Source organism: Rhipicephalus sanguineus, chromosome 3 (genome assembly GCF_013339695.2).
Source record: "Rhipicephalus sanguineus isolate Rsan-2018 chromosome 3, BIME_Rsan_1.4, whole genome shotgun sequence".
Taxonomy (NCBI): Eukaryota; Metazoa; Arthropoda; class Arachnida; order Ixodida; family Ixodidae; genus Rhipicephalus; species Rhipicephalus sanguineus.
In genome coordinates this window covers 7,012,945-7,027,024 of record NC_051178.1, presented here as the reverse complement: position 1 = coordinate 7,027,024, position 14,080 = coordinate 7,012,945, and the positions used below count along the sequence as shown (strand labels likewise).

The 14,080-nt window shown below is 46.2% G+C and overlaps 1 long non-coding RNA gene across 1 annotated transcript; it reads right to left on the bottom strand.

The window, feature by feature from the left end:
- Window positions 1-9,197: 9,197 nt before the first annotated feature.
- On the bottom strand, window positions 9,198-12,301 carry LOC119384830 (uncharacterized). Its single transcript, XR_005181929.2, has 3 exons — window positions 12,019-12,301; window positions 11,792-11,939; window positions 9,198-10,112 (listed from the first exon to the last, which is right to left on the bottom strand). It is a non-coding gene; the product is annotated as an uncharacterized LOC119384830 (long non-coding RNA).
- Between the last annotated feature and the right edge of the window lie 1,779 nt (window positions 12,302-14,080).

Here is a 14,080-nt window from a genome sequence, read left to right as displayed (position 1 = left end):
AATTGTGATACCACTTGTCATTTCTGTGTTTAACTCATTTATTGAGTTTTTCTACCATGGCTTTCCTTGTTATCAATATGTTCCTACTCTTGTGCGCTTAGATTTGTTTATTTGAATGGTTATTCTGCCGAGCAATACCAGCGACCGTTGTGATAATTATGATGCATTAGGAGCATCTCCTTATAGAATGCCCGAAATATGAAGAACAGCGTGTTCGACTTAGTGATCGAGTCAAGAGACTTAACAAGCGACCACTCTCAATTTGCAAGGTTTGGACCATAGCCAAATCCTGACAATCAAAGACGGGCGATGAGTGCTCTTTGGTTTTTTTAATTGATACAGGCTTAATGGAGTGCTTACGATTGTCATGGTTCTTTATTTTCATAGCATTGTATTATTGAGAATACTTTCTAGTCATGTCATATGTCCTTGTATGGGAGACTCCATGTGTGGACTGCATCCGAGGTGTTATGCGATACAACCCTCTATGTGCTAGACTCTGCCCTTTTACTCTGCAAGTGCTAAGTTGTACGACGCATGTTGCGTATGTGCATAGTTCAGCTGAATGTTTTTCTTTTTCCATTTTAGGGGCGAAGCTCCTCTTAGTCTAACCATGTCACGAGTCCGGCGTCCGGAGTAAGGCGTAACCGGCCCATCACCGATCCTTTGCAAACTGCTCACTACTTCGTCTTTGCAAAGATGCCACTATGATCCATCACCGATCCATTAGTTCACCGACCATAAAGCCGTTATAATGAAGGGGGAATGGAAGCCACCTTTGCAAAATGCCCACTACTTCGTCTTTCATCCAACTCAAACATCCAACAAACATCCAACTAAGACCCATCACCGATCCATCACTTCACCGACCATGAAGCCGTTATAATGAAGGGGGAACGGAAGCCACGTCTAGCTACTACTTACGTATAATAAAATTTCTTGTATAAATATATACAGTGTTTGTCACATCTTTGATGATGTACTGGGCTATCGCTTTGATTACTGCTGGGCGAAACCACTGAAGATTTCACGGTGTAATCATCATTGCTTCAGGAGCTTCGCCCAAGCTCATCATTCACCCGTGGATATGCTGTGAATTTTTTTTGTTGGTTTCCATTTTTCTTGTTATGGCCTCTTTCTTCTAGTTGGTGAGATAGCCAGCTCTAATGTTGCATACCTTCTCATGTTATTTTTTTTTCTATTTAATAAAAAAAAAGCTTGAGCTCGAGTGAGTCTGGTCGAGAAACTGTTTAGGTAGTCCGGATGAGGGAAGTTTCGTGAGTCTGAGTCACAGTGAGCACTCGAGCAAAATATTTTTCTTGAGTAAGTGAGCTCCACTTCTTTTGTTTTCCGACCTATGGTCACAAGTGCGAAATCTGAGTTGCCATAGATTTCCAGCTCAACGCTTTTATGGTTATTTCTGTGTCATGACTCGCACGTGTAAAATGTCATGTTGACATCGGGTGCTAGCAAAAGGTTGTAATGGTTATCATGTTGTATGTCACAAGTGCATTAATGTTATGAGTGTCAGCAAAAAGTTATGGTTATCACGCTTTGTGCCATAAGCGCAAAACAATATGTTGACACGGAGTGCCCAAAAATATTGTATTCCCCACTGCAGAAAAGCTTTCTTATTTGCGCTTGAAAGCCTACGTGGACATGCTTTTGTTGTCGGACATAATGATTAACTTGAAAAAATGTAAAGTGATTTGTGAATTGGACAAGACTGATTTGTTACCGAAGTGTCTGGAAAATCCTGATTTAGAGGAACAACAACTTTTGGTCTTTTTGTTTGCATTGTGCGTTCTTTTGCTGTAAAATGTAATTACATGCCTTTTGCTTTCGTGCTCTTTCAAATCACGCCTGGATGCAATGCAATAAATGATATGAACGGTATTTTATGGTTTATTTTTTTCTACCAATGACAATCGGTATTATGGACAATACCTGTTACATACTGCATGTAGAGATAGAAAAACTTCGGTGGCCGTTACGCTCTGTGAAGGTGTGGGACCAGCGAAGCTTGATAAAATAATGTGCGTCAGTCTCTTTTTTATTAAGCTTGTGCTCTGTTTAAATCTAAACCCAATTCAGCGGCATCATGGTACTTGCATTCCGTATTTATTCGAATGCAATGCGAGCTTTTTCTCCAAAATTTAACACGAACGTGTTTTATGCCGGGGTCCACCAAGATTTTCATGACGTATTCCCGTCACGGAAATACATCAGCAAAATGAATGCCATCAAGTAGCAAAGAAAAAACTATAAGAAAAAGTACGGTTGACACGAGTGGAACCCATGAACTATCGGTCCACGACGATTGCTGGCGGGCGTTTAGCCCACGGAGCTACCGCCAAACACATTTACGGAAGCTACATGAACGCGCCTTTTATCTTTCACACTTTCCTCTCACAGTGCTCTTGCATGGATGGATGGATGGATGGATGGATGGATGCTATAAGCGTCCCCTTTATAACGGGATGGTGACATGTGTGCCACTAGGCTCGAAAAAAAAAGAACACGCCGTTGCTACGACCGTCCCATTCGGAGCGTTTGTAATAAAAGTGTTATTTCATCAATACTTTAAACAACGCGAGGTGGTGCCTTTAGATCAAGCCTCGATCGCTCATAGCATCCATCAATATCGAAAAGGAACGGCCAGGCTAGAGGGAAGACAGGGCGCGCGTAGCGTTTCTCTTCTCGTCTCAGGACGCTTTGAGGAGTGCATTTCAAGTGTTTATTATAGTGCTTGTTGATGCCATGTTTGCGCGGGATTCACCATATGCGGTGTCCACGTATATGTTAAGAACTTCAGCTACCACAAGGCAGGGGCGTAGCCCCCCCCCCCCCCCCCGAGAATTTCCAATTTTGCTTGCGTATATATACACGCACACATACAAACGCACGCATTAACATACATAAAGTATGGTTGCTCCTCCCCCCCCCCCTGAAGAATATTTCTGGCTACGCCCCTGTCACAATGGTTAAATCATGATCATGGGCGTTAGTCGTCGGTACGGAGATGTACCACTAGGCGTCAACGTGAGTGCGTCCACATGAGGCAGTGCTACATCTGCCAAACAACAATAGACATTGTACAAGCTTCTGATATACCAATGCACTAAAGCACTCAACTACTTCTGTGACGACGCGTTTTACTTTCGTGTTATACCGATTCCTATGACAGAGGAATCAACCATATTTTTGCTACTAAAGTAGCCCCTCGCTTTACAATCGTGATCGCGTTACAATCGAGCAAATACCGTATTCAGGCTGCGGTGTGCACTTGGCAGCGTTCATCATATTGCCATGTGTCTTATTTTGTTGCCTTCGGGCTTCACCCGCAAAGAGTGTTCGGACTGCTCCGCGCAGACCGCGATGCGATGTTCCAGAAGCGTCATGGTTGTTTTAGATCTTCCCGTTAAGATTGCGCGCGGCACGCGAATAGTCTAGAGATTACGTGGCTACCAGCGATAACGCCGGAACATTCGACAGAACATGTATAAAAGCCGACACGCTTTACCACTTGTCAGAATTATTGACGGACGATGCTCTGACTGACTCGTTTCCCGCCCAAAAGTTCGGCCAAATAAAGAGTTTCACCTTCGACACGCTTACTGCTGCCTTCGTCAACGTAACCCCGTGACAATACACAGTACAGTAGGTAAATGCATGTACGCGCACTGATCACAATTTCACTATTCCCATTCTGCATGTATCATCATCAGCCTGTCTACGCCCACTGCAGGGCAAAGGCCTCTCCCATGTTCCGCCAATCAACCCGGTCCTGTGCTTTCTGTTGCCAAACGTGCTGCTAAACGCTGTAGCGATGCGGGCAAGCGAAACCGAAACTGGAACTGAAATCGGCTGAAGATGCCGAACTACTTGCGTAGTAACACAAATGTGCGGATGCCCCGCCTCCGTAGCCTTCGCTCCAATGCCAAGATAAGTTGTCACCGAGTATAGCACGCTTGTCACCGCCCCGTTATAAAGGGGACGCTCATAGCATCCATCCATCCAACCATCCATTCATCGCTCATAGCATCCATCCATATTAAGTCTGCGACACGCGCCTACCTTGGCCTGCGTCGCCTGGCTGTAACACCGCGTTACGCTCGCCCCGAGAAAAATCGAGGCCGTGCTACAGCGGGGACACGACGCGCGTTACGTTTCCCTCTAGTCCGGTCGTGGTGTTCAATAGCGATGGCGACCTTAGCCCAAGTTCTGCGTCCATCATGAAACACACAGCGCAAAATTACGACGGGGACACAGGAAGGAAAGACATCACGCTGTGTGCGATTCCTTCCTGTGTCCCCGTCGTAATTTTCCGCTGTGTGTTTCACGTTGCTACACCAACATGTCCAAGTTCGCTCTTCTGCGTCCAATCAGCAACGCTATTCTGGCTGCCACACCTTTTTCTCTGATTACGCTTTCACCGTTAACTACTACAGCTACCACAATGATTTGTTTAATCATTCATCATGGACGTTAGTCGTCGGGTTGGAGATGTGCCACCAAGCGTCAACGTGGGTGCATCCACGTCAAACCGTGCTGTAGCTACCAAACACGAACATATATTGTGCAAGTCATCATATCAATGTGCAGTGCACATTGAATTACTTCTGCAAGGAGACGTTTTACTTTTGTGTTATACCGATTCCTATGACGCAGGGATCAACCATGTTTTTATGCTGTTTTCTTCTTTTATTTCTGTGCGTGTGCGCGAAAAACTTATAAACTCTACGGGTGCTAGCATTTTAGTATCATACACTAGTTCTCCATGGTGATCGAAGTTTTGCGTGACATCTGTTTTTTTGTTGTTGTATTTCTATATCTGTTTCCATTCTTCATCACTAGAGTCCGGATTTTTGGCAAATGCCTGTTTCGTTCCTTGCGTTCCTAGCGCGCCACTTGGATATATGAACATAAATTAGAGGTTTAGGAGGGCTTTTATAGTGTTTTTATAGTGCCTATAAATGCCTATTTTTGGTGTTTTTGCCTAAATGCTTACAAATGCCTAAAAATGCCTATTTTTGAAATTGGCACTCATATGAACACTACTAAGCCTCAAGTTTCGCTCCCGGGTGCAGTTTGAGACCGTTATTCATGTTACCGCGCAACATTAAATGTTCGGAACTATGGCGTTCAACCTAGTCTTCTACTTCAACCAACACGCGGAGACAACCGCCAGCAGCAGTGAAGTGGGACACGCCGGCAATCATTCGCCGCCGCACTGACATGGCGTGAGTGGTTGGCGAATGCGAGATCGCGGAGGGCTGTCAGAGGAAAGGAAAGTGAAGAGCAAAAAAAAGAAAGAAAAATGTGATGTGCACGTGGGTTTTCTTTTGTTTGTAATATACTTTGTAAGGTGTTCACTGCAGTAGCGTAGCCACAAATTTTTTCAGGGAGGAGAGGGGTTCAACCATACTTATGTATGTTCGTGCGTGCGTTTGTATGTGTGCCTGTATATATACACATGCAAAACTGAAAAGTTGTTGGGGTGGTTGAACTCCCTGAACACCCCTCCCCCCTCTGGTTACGCCAGTGGTTCACTGCAAGGGGAGCAATTGGCTCTACGCGATTCGACCCGGCCAGTAGGGGGAATCCCTCTCTTCTGGTCTTTTAGCCATCTCGCTATCTACTCCTGTTCTGCCCTTCTCAGTCATGCCGAAAAGATACCAAGGGGTGTGTTGATTCGTCAGTGGACACTTGACTCACCCTGCAGAACATGGAAGTAGAAACCATGCGGGACGAAGCTCTATTGCACGGCTATGTTCAACTGTTGGCGCTTTTGTGACATCTTAAGCAATAACATTTTTTCCTGTCGTAGATAGAGGTCGTGAACGTGTTCGATTGAAATTATTTGCATTTATGTGAAAGTTTATTATGCCTATATTTACGATTTTGGAAGCGTAAAAAGTTGTTTTGCCTGCTTATTTTTGGCGCATAAAACGAGCTTTTTGAATGCCTAAAAATCGGGCCTTTATGCATCACCCACCCCTGCCTAAGGCCTCATATGAGAGGCCGGCAGTGTATATGAAATAAATAAATAAATAAATAAATAAATAAATAAATAAATAAATAAATAAATAAATAAATAAGATGAACTGCTATTGCGTGTACTGAGTACCAGAATTAATGCCGAGCTTCAACAGTGCCGTAAATTAGACGCTGCTAAATGCAAGATAAACACAAATCTGACGTGACGCGTCTTCTCTTATTGCGTACTAAATGCTGTTTTTGCAATGTCCGAAGGTTTGCAAAGTCTAGGCGCTGCTGTTAGCTCTACACTCACAGGACAATGGCAGCGATCTCGAACGGAACACCATTGGGCTCCATGATGGGAAGGCTGTTGAGGACCACGTGGGAAATCAACTGCGCTTCTTGTATATTCGTGCCGTAAGCCATAATTCCCGCCAGGCTTGCGGTCAATCTGTTGACGCAAAGGAACATATACATTAGTGCGAAATCGCTACGACGTTTCACTCTAAGTTTGGGCGCCGCGCAAGCGAACGGGTGCGTATACTCCATCTCAGAAGTTTCCTTCAGCACTGTGAATGCTACAAGGCCCCTTAGCCAACAGGAAGGGCGATTAGCCCCTCCACTCAATGGGAAATCAATGCGAAGACGAGTAAACATATCACGCATCGTGGTGACGTAACACGTGCCAAACAAGCGCAAATGTCTCAGCCCTGCCAATTATAAGACAGTTATGTTTTGCTGCGCAAGTGGGTGGCTTGCTTACACCCCGTAGCCTTGGTAGCGCTGACCGGTAGTGGTGAGATGGAGTATAGAAACAGGGTTTCCCTCTCGTACTACCTGGTGGTAGAGGCGCTCGCCGACGGTGCATCTGCATTGTGGTGTTGCGCTAATGCCGAACCACACGCAACGCTTTTGTCGGAGTTTTCTCGCTTTACGTTTCGCGGCGTCATCAGATGAACGCCGCCACATAGGGTGGTCAACTCTATTAGAAGCGTTGAGGCCAGCACCAGCTCAACGTCACATAATGTGACTAATGCAAATGAACCAGATAGGTCATGAAGTAGTGTGCGATTTCCGGCAATGAACGAACAAGAAAGATTCCCGATTATTGCTTTGATGTCTCATTGTAGTCTTAAAAAACGCATATGTTCAAGGGAAGATGCAAGCTCGAGGAGATGAGAATTCACGAGCGCAGGTTGTCGCTGTTGACGTTTCCACAAGCGGACTTCTCTTTCTCAAGGCTGCAACTTGACAATGCAACCCTGGTTGCAGTCTTGGCGAAGCGAAGTGCGCTTGTCGAAAGGCCGGCTCCAGCGACCGCCGTGTTCACGAATTCTCATCTCATTTGCAGTTTTTGTATTATAAAAAAATGAAACACAGTGCCACAGAAAGGCCTGTTCTTATACTGCCGCGTGTCTTATTTTTCATGAGTTGAAGCTTCACCAACATAGCCTGTGGGCAACGCGCTGCGCAGGCTGGGCCGCGATGTGTAAGAAGCTTCGCGATTGTTTTAGAACGTCCGGTTAAGATCGCGCGCCGCACGCGAATGTTCCAGCTTTGTCGAGAGATAACGCCGCCACAGCAATATCGCTGGAAAGTTCGATAGCGGCTGTATAAAAGCCGACGCGCTTGACCGCTTCTAAGTTGATCGGCGGCCGACGCTGTTCGCCGCTATCAGTGTATTGCTGTACTATGACTTTTAGTTTCCCGGCCGCAAGTTCGGCCAAATAAAGAGTTTCATCTCTGACGTGCTGACTGCTGCCTTCGTCGAAGTCATGACCACGTGACAAGACTTTACTTAGAGCGAGAGCTATTGGAATTACGAACCACGAACTCGTATTTTATGACCTCTTGCAGTAGCATTCGCTGTCGCACGTCTTTGAGGCCAAACGAAAGAAGGGCAATTTTTCTGAGAGGCTCCTTTCTTCTGTTTGACACAACCAAGTGAATCCAACGAAAAACGCGGCCACGGAAAACATTGGGGTCATTAATAGTTGTATTTAACGGCAGAATAGTAATAATAAGGTAAATTGAAATTGCATTTTAGCTTTTTTCGTAGAAGCTAAAGCCCCCCCCCCCCCCCCCCCCCCAATACGGACCCCTACCGGACAAGCCTAGAGCCACGGCGACGAACACAACGGGCACGATGACAGCCGTAGCGTCTGCTGCAGCTGTCGTGATGCAGCCGCCCAGAGAGCCGCCGACCTTCCATGGATCACCAAGTGACAACCCCGAAACCTGGCTCCAGACGTTCGAAAGGTTCTCAAACTTCAACAACTGGGACTCCGAGGACAAGCTGCGCCACGTCTACTTTTACCTTGAAGGCGCAACAAGGACCTTGTTCGAGAATCGGGAGCCCACTCTCCGAACCTGGGACGTCTTTCGCACCACTTTCCTGGAGACGTTCACAAGCGTCGTCCGAGAGGAAAGGGCCGCAGCCTTGCTGGAGACACGGGCGCGACTTCCAAATGAAAAGCGTGGCCATTTTTGCAGAGGAAATGACCCGGCTTTTTCGCCACGCTGACCCTACCATGCATGAAGAGAAGAAAGTCCGCTTCCTAATGCGATGGCTAAAGCAAGAGCTCTTCGCTGGTCTGACGCGGAACCCCCCTTCGACAGTCCAAGAGTTCGTCTCAGAAGCGACGGTGATTGAGAAGACGCTGTAAATGCGAACCCGCCAGTATAATTGCCGTTCGATTGAAGACAGCCCAGATGTTCATGCCCTCGCCTCCGACGACCTGCGCGAAACGATCCGAGCGATCGTTCGGGAGGAACTGCGCAAGCTGTTACCCTCACCACAGCCTCAGGCGGACTCGATCGCAGAGCTCGTTCGATAAGAAATCCAGCAGTCGCTGGGCAACCTTGAACTGCCACTGCCTCAGCCGCAAGCCATGAGCTACGCTACTGCAGCCCGACGCAACGCCCCAGTAAACCATGAATGTCCATTAGATATCCATAGAATGCTAGTCTCGGGATATTCAGTACATCTTCTGGATATCTACATTTCTCCACATGACATTTCACGGATGTACTATAGATCATCTAAAATGCACCCGGATCACGCTCTCAGTACGTTGTATGGATATTAAGGCTGGATGTTCCGTACATTTAAAAGATGTTTTTCGAATAGGCAGCGCACAAAAGGGCAACAAATACGCACACATAAGACTCAAACACAAGCGCTGTGAGCGCTTGTGTTTGCGTCTTGTGTGTGCGTATTTGTTGCCCTTTTGTGCGCTGCCTATTCGAAAATCATGGCTCACCAACTAGCCCATCAGTACATATTAAAAGATGTTCATTCCTTAAACACGCATCCGCATGACGTCTAGCGGCTTGTGAGGTGCACTAATTATGGCTCTCAAAAACGAACGCTCGACAGACTGTAGGCCACAATACTTTTCGCTCACTTGAGTGCTAGTTATATGTACTGTTGTAACCTGAAAGTAACTGTTGCGAATCACTATTATGTAAATTTTAGTATTTATGATTTTGGAAGTAGGTGCAGGTGTCTCGGCATAAAAGAGCAGTTGTATTGTACTGCCTTCTATGGAGAGCACGCTGCATACCTCACATTGTTCCTTTTAGGTATATAGCACATAACACATCTGATAACACATCAAATGTGCAATACTCTTGCCAGGCTATTGCAATGTTTTGTTACACACAATGAGTACAATGCAATGCCCTGAAAGATTACTGCACATACAATCATAAGAGTGTTTCAATACTGGCGAAATGACAAGAGAATGAAGTGAGTCAAAAGCAACAAGGCAGTATCACATAAGTTTATAAGCAAAGCAATGCTGTAAACCATAAGAGTACTCTCAACGTGTAAGAACACAGGCTAAATGTCTAGAGAACGCAGATACACTAAAAACAAATGAGGCAGTATGATAAAAGTGAACTGTGCACCAGCTGAAGACTGAAACCGAAACTGTCTGCCAGCAGTCCCAGCATAAATCCATAAAAAACAGAAACTGTCCACCAGCAGTCCCAACATAAGTCCAGAAAAAACACACTGTCTGCCAGCAGTCCCAACATAAGTCCAGACAGGCTCCTTGGCCAAATTAGTGTGGTCTTGTGGGTCACAGGAGGGGCTACTTGATATGCTCAGTCCGATCGCTGTGTGCCTGGATTCAAGTAGAAAGGAAGGTTAAAAAAAATAAAGCCGGTACAGTAAAGGACTCGAGAGTTCATGAAACTGCTTGAACCAGAGAAACTTGTCGCATTGCTCTTTCCATTTTATGCATAAAGTGGCTCTCTTGCAAAACACATCAATGGAGCCCCAATTCTATGACTTTGAGGGGGCACCCAAAACTATCGTAAATTGAAAAAGTATTAAGATACGCAGAGACTGTCGGTCTTTCCCCCAAAAAATCTGACATGAAGGCGCACTGCTTCAAGAAAAGTAGGTTAAATTATTTGAAAAACATGACAGCTAAGTAATTAACTGGAGGAGGTGAAAGTTAAATATTATCCAATGTAATATGTCTTTTCTCCAGGATAAAATGAGTCAGGGCATTAACTGCACTGAAGAGTCATGTACAAAGCTGAAACCTGCTACAAACGGCCTTCCATCAAGGGTGTCAAGTATGGTGTCATCATCATTAAATGGTGACTGAGAACATTTCTTGCAAGCTTGAGAACATTCATACTGGACACGACTAAGCCTTGTGTGTGATGCATTAGTTCCCAATCAGGTGCAAACAATGAAGCGCTGCTTTTATTAAAACTGCTAACATGAAAGGAAAGGTGTGTTATGCAGTAAATACGGCTGCAAACGCTGGATTATATATATATATATATATATATATATATATATATATATATATATATATATATATATATATATATATATATATATATATATATATATATAGGACAGACGATTACTTTTAGGGCTCGTTTTCCCTGCGAGACAATATACACATATATATATATATATATATATATATATATATATATATATATATATATATATATATCAGATTTCCAAATACTAGCTTGCACACAACCTCGATGAGGTCCGTGTAGATTGTTTGGGTAACAGCCTTTGAATAAGCATGCGATCAAGCAGTATTCAGGAGCGAATTAAGGAACTGGATCGCTGACTGCAATGAACTGCAAGAGAATTTCCCCATTCCATGAAGGCAAACTGTACTTTTCCCTTTTCTAATTCTCAATATAGGAGCTAATCAGTTCACCTAGCCGGTATCACTACCTTACGGGGGCCCTGCAACACTTTTTGAGCATGATCAGAAAGCACTGCAAATAGGTAGTCGAGGCTCCCGAGAACACACAAGCCAAATATTATAGCGCAGCACGAGCCCTGGATTGTACAATAAATTCTCAAAGTCACCTAAACATTGCTCCCTCTTCTCTCGACAAATGATGTGTTAGTCCACAAATCATAGCGTGTTTGTGCACAGTTCCACCATTGGCTGATTTGAGCACGGCGCTTATTCCAACTAAGCTTTGGCATGCTAGGGAAAGAGACAACAAGCAAGCGCACACAGCTAAACAAATGAAAACAGAACTACAGTTGCGACATACCACGAAAAACAACGCTAACAAATGCACAGTACTACAAAAGGACACGCTAAACTAGGCTTATCATGGCTACTCTGGCAGCTACAAACCATTACATCAAGGAAACGAAGCAGAAGTAATGATGTCGATATCACCGAGACATGCACGGCGATACAGAACTGTGCGTTTAGGAAAACGCGACTGCGAAAATAAACAAAAACATTTATTCACGCAATACACAACGGCCTTATTCACTAAAGGAAACCATAAGAGAACGTACCTTTGCTGGCCAATGGCCTACTGGCGGGGCGGACAGGGTTCAGAAATTCTTCCACGGTTCTTGTTGTATGTACGCGACACAGCACCCAACAGTGGTCTACGTCCATGCCAGACGACACGGTATGAACTATGGGTTTAGGAAAGCGCGACTGCGAAAAGAAACAAAAACCTTCATTCACGCATTACACAACGGCCTTATTCACTAAAGGAAACCATAAGAGAACGTACCTTTGCTGGCCAATGGCGCACTGCCGAGGCGACCGGAGTTCAGAAACTCTTCTACCGTTCTTATTGTACGCGACACAGCCAGAGAACATCCACCACACAACACCCAACAGCGGTCAACGTAAGTACACATACGTCAGATAAAAAGCGGCGGACAAACGTCGCTGCTGGCAGCGTTGGCCCTGGCAGGACCAAACCTCAATATCAAACCACGACTGGTCCAAACATGTGCGCAATGCGCAATGTGCGTACATGTGCGAAAGAAAACGTGATGGCGATGGCGGTGATGGGGACGATGTCGACGCGTGTCACAACCTCAGTGGTCACAACAATGGTCACAACTTAGGGAAAGATTACGTACAAATTCATGCTTTGTATTGCCGCTAATTTTAATTTCAAAGTAACTGTACTAAGTTTTTACAAAAGTAATGCTTTTTGTACAAACCATGGCGGCCATGACGTATTTTGCGTTGCAAACGGAAGTAAGCATAGCCTCTGAGACTTAAAATGTAGGCTTCAAGATGTGGGCCGGGATCAACAAATATCACTCTCCCGTTGGAACGGGCGTCCGTGGATGGCCAGATAACATCACAAAAATAACACAAATGAAATGCACCGATGGTACAGTGTGCACAACTCATACCGCACCGACAGACAAGGCACCTTGCGGCGCAGAGCCGCAACCATGGTGCAGGGAGCATGGCCTCCGAGATTGGCAGGCGCGTGCACCGCCGGTTAATGTCGGAGGCCACGCAGAAAGGAAAACCAAAAAGGGACGGAAAAAAAAAAAACCGCGAGCCGCCCAGAGGTGGGGGAACACGCAGCGCGCGCCTTTGGCAGCGTTGAGGAGCAGACGACAGCGGTGTTTTCATCAGCAAACGCCCAATTTATTCCGTTCTTTTTCTTTCTCTTTTGTTGCATCCTTTTCTGCGAGCTAACGCGAGGAATTAATGCCAGACTTCAGTGGATGCGCCGATCTAGTGTCGTTGAAACATTCGTCGATTATTTCTAATCCCTTGAAGGTCGGTGTTTTGTGAAAAATAAGCACAAATGTGCACCGTCTGTCACTGACGTCCAAAATGCGTCCATCGTTCACACAGCGTACATGTGCATTGTACGTCCGTTACAATAAGCCTTTGTATATCTTTTAGACGTCCACATTGCGCAAAGCGAAAATTGGACATCTTTCAGACGCAAATAAGACGTCTTCTTTCTCGCCATGTTCAGCGCAAAAAAAAGGAACACGAAAACACAAGGAAGTACACGACACAGTTGTGTTGTGTTTTCGTGTTCCTTTTTTTGCGCTGAACATGGCGAGTATGTTCCAACTAGCCCAATTTGCCACCTTACGTCTTCTTTCGTCCTAGATGTTTGGATTATACCGCTACGTACCATGGACATTCGTGGTTTACTGGGGCTCCCCCTCATTGCCCACGTCAAGACGCCGCGCCGCCGCAGCAGTTCGGCCGCCACCACCACCGACGCCCTACCGTCCTCCTGTCGCCCAGCGCTATGCCCCGCGCTACGCGCCAAGGAAGACCGACATTTGGCGTGCCCCTCACACAACCACCCGCTCTGCTACCACTGTGGGGAGGCCGGCCACACGTACCGCCGTTGCCAGTACCGACAGATGGGGCTACGCGGTTTCGCCGTCAATGCGCCACGCCCGCAGCCAGGCGAACGGCCACGCGACATTGAGGACTACTTCACCGCAACGCAGTGGCAAGAACAGCCTTCCCGCTCACCGTCGCCCGGCCGCCGTCCTCCGCCGTCGACGACGACGCCGCGACGAAGTTCCGAGCCCCCGCCGCTCGCCGAACGACGTCCTGAAGACGAAACTTTGGGACGGGAAGCAGACCTGGCGACGCAACGCAAAAGCAGCGGTGCAAACCGACGTAGCCGTGACCCGACGCCGCGACGTAACCGCAACGCAAGACGGCGGACCAGCGACCTCGACGTTCTGATCGACGGCCACAACGTCACCGCTCTCGTCGATACTGGAGCCGACTATTCCGTCATCAGTGAGCCGTTTGCAACAAAGTTGAAGAAAGTTAAGACTGCTTGG